Source organism: Bactrocera latifrons, unplaced genomic scaffold (assembly GCF_001853355.1).
Source record: "Bactrocera latifrons isolate USDA-ARS-PBARC rearing strain unplaced genomic scaffold, ASM185335v1 scaffold_457, whole genome shotgun sequence".
NCBI lineage: Eukaryota > Metazoa > Arthropoda > Insecta > Diptera > Tephritidae > Bactrocera > Bactrocera latifrons.
The window spans coordinates 1798-5408 of record NW_017537109.1 but is presented as its reverse complement, the minus strand read 5'-3'; positions in this window follow the sequence as shown (position 1 = coordinate 5408).

Sequence of the window (3611 nt, the reverse complement as noted above, 5' to 3'; positions counted from 1 at the left end):
TTCGAGACAAACGAAAAGCGAATAAGTTTTTTATACCTTCACTTAATTTTATTACACCATCCTCAAATAAGATATACTTGCTTTATACATATTTGAGATATCATAAATTCAACCGAAGAAGCTTTCTTTTATATATTGAAAATCGTCAACCAAATGCTGATTTCATTAATATTTGATATTGATTAGATATGCACGCGAACACATTTTAAAGCAATTTTATAAATAATAAAATATAAGGTTTGCTATAATATTATTTGTAGTATAATATTTTCTTTCCGCCTTTTTGCTCTATAAATGTTAGGGATTTAGTTCAAATACTCGTATGTGTTGTTTCGTTCGTTAATCTATTTCCATCTAGACGAAAACTTCAGAATATTCCCCTCGTAAAAGCCTTTCTCCTTATGTACGAAGAGCTGGTACAGTCACTTTCACAACCTTCTTTTGAGTTCAACTTTATACCAACAAGGGCATTCGCCATGGACAAGAAGAAGTGGTAATCACTTGGCGCTATATCCGGGCTACATGGTGGATGCGATAAAACATCCCATCAGAGCTCCCGTAGCTTCTCACGAGTCATCAACGAAGTGTGTGGTCTGGCGTTATCCTGGTGAAACACTACTTCCTTTTGGCCAATTCTGGACGCTTCTGGTCGATCGCCTGCTTCATGCGCTCCAGTTGTTCGCAGTAGTTGGTTGAATTAAGCGTCTGGCCATATGGGAGCAGGTCTTCATGACCTGCGCATGATTCCCTTCCAATCCCACCAAACATACAGCAAAACCTTGCTGGCTGTCAATCCCGGCTTGGCCACTGTTTGAAACGATTCACTGGCCTCCAACCACGACCGTTTTCGCTTGATATTGTCGTATGTGATCCCTTTATCATCGCCAGTCACCATACGCTTCAAGAATGTGTCGAGTTCATTCCATTTCAGCAGCATATCGCAGGTGTTGATTCGGTCCAGAATGTTTTTTTGCGTCAAATTATGATTCACCCAAATCAAGCTTTTTTGTGTATCCAGCCTTCTGCTACTGGTTTAAAATGGTTAGGTAACTCCTAACTCTGGGTGAGGTTGTAAGATGCCACAACCCGATGTTTTCCATGATTTGATCGGCATTTGTCGTCACAGGTCTTCCGTCGGGTGGTTATTCATGGTGCCGTTTTCACCCGCTCAGAATCGTCGAAACCATTCCTCCTCAGTTCGAAGTGATAGAGTACCATCCCCCAAAACACCATTTATCTCATGGAACGTTTCTCTAGCGGATTTGCCTTTATCGCTGGAAAACTTTAAAATAGTGCGAATTTCAGCGTTAATGAACGGATGCGCATGAGTCTCAATTGTAAGTTGACTCCTAATTATGCAGACATTTTTGTCAAAGAATTTATGTTGTGTTAACTCCTCCCACCGAAATTCCAATCGTCCCCGATTGGTCTTTATGTTTGAATTACGGATTAATGCTGGCAATGGTCTCAGGCTGTGAGCTTCTAAGGCAGTAAAGTTTTAATTGTTAATTTTTATTGTATCATTAAAAATATTACTAAAAATTATCCATTTAAATGTCTCATTACATTATTACGTATAGTTAAATTTCCTTGAAAGTTAGTTAGTAAAATTAATCCTGTTTTTAGTTCTTCGATGTTTCTTACATGCTCAGTATTTGTAACAATATTATACAATCATAATCCGATCAAATTTTTAATACAAGTTTCGTTTTGTAAATGTTCAATTTAGTCTTGTTTGCATATTTTTACATAATTTATTTTGTTACAATCATTTTCTACTCCATTGTAATTTTCATTACATTTCAAAACGTTTTCAAATTTTAATTTAAAAATTTTTCCATTTATGCTTATTGGTTTTATTAAAATGCATATACAGATTTCATTGTTTTTTGTACTTTTATTACATAAATTTGTAAATTTTGTTTCATAGCGATTTGAATATTTGCAAAGTTTAATGATTCTTCTAAAGAATCAAACGGAATATTTTCTTCAATAAATATGCCATTTATCTTGTTTGTTATGCTTGGTTTGGTAAGATGTATTGCTCTGTTAATGTTTTCAATTTCTTCTTTTATTATATCAATTTTAAATTTATACCGAAGTATTAGTGAGGTTCGAAATTCATTGCTATTTTGTAGTGTTTTTAATATGCTGTTGCTTACTTGGGTAATATTTTTAATTCTTTCAAACTCGTTTCTATTAATTACTGATGCTGATTATTGTTTTCTATGTTTTCTTAGAATTTACTATTGATCGCTAAAAGGTCATCATGGTCAGGATTTCCCGCAATGCATTTCCATGCTGATCCTATAAAATTTAATGACCTCTATATTTTGGTGTTATAATGTTGATAGTAATATTAGTTATTTTAATTTCTTCTGCAATGAATGGGGGCAAGGGATGGGAAGGCGGGACATTTTTTGTGAAGGGATATTTATGTCATCTAGAATTATGGAGTATGCGGTAAGGTTGATGAGGTGAAGGATCCTGTTCCAGACTGTACTTTCCCGATGTCATTTTCGATGGTAACGATATCGGATTGAGAGTAATCGAGTACGTAAACCGAAGCTTAGAAAAGGATGTGAAGGGTTACGAAAATTAGTATTCTAAAAGAATATTGGATTATATTAGTTGTATTGTATGATTCACGCGAGCTCTCCACTGCAGGAACCCGTTTGAAATTGATCAAGTCCATTGTAATTTTAGCTGTAGAGTTAATTTTTGTTTTGCATCGGCTTTGTAATTGCTTCTGCGCTAGCTCCATAGAGAGTTCTTTCAAAAATATCTTACGCTTTTCAGACTTATTGGTGTTCCAAATAGGGTGACTAAGATCAAACAGTCTGAACGCTGCAAGCCCAGCAATATCCAGCATATTATAAAATAATGCCATGGGCCAGCGGTTTGTTTTTCTTTTGCCAGAAAATCCAGGTATCATTTTGTCAAAAGTATCAACATCACCTTTATGCTTGTTATAATCATATATGACTTGTGGTTTTTTTGTTATAGGATTTACATCTTCGCTGGCATGATCAGTTTAAAGCACTAGCACATTTTTCTTCGAATGTGTTGTAAAGCTTACTAATTGCATTTGGCTAGATGAGTTAGCGCTCCCCCCCTCCACATACGTCCTTGGACGATAAAGACACCACACACGAAGACCATACACAAGACAACATCATACAGTTATGCAGTTATACAGCGTATTCACCACTCAGCAGCCCTTAAAAGGATCAGCAGTAACGAGCAACGCCCCTTTTTTTCGATTCCCGTTCGTAGCGACAACACCTTTCATCCGGCGGTCCGTAAGAGTGAAGCGAGTGCTGACCACAACGTGCTTTCTACCAATAAAACAGATTTTATACTAAATACATTTCTAGTGGTTTTTTTTTACAAATCAATGGTGCAACGGTGCAGTGAATTGTGAAGAATCCAGGGTGAGACACCCAATCGCAGCCAGTGTCGTGGAAGCAAAATAAGTGAGTAAACATATGGTCCTTCGAGCCATAGTGACAGGCACTATGGATTTTTAGAAAAGACAATTGTGCGGTCAAATAACCACAAACCAAAATATATAAATAAGTGGTGCCTATAAAAAAGTGCTGTGAAGTGTT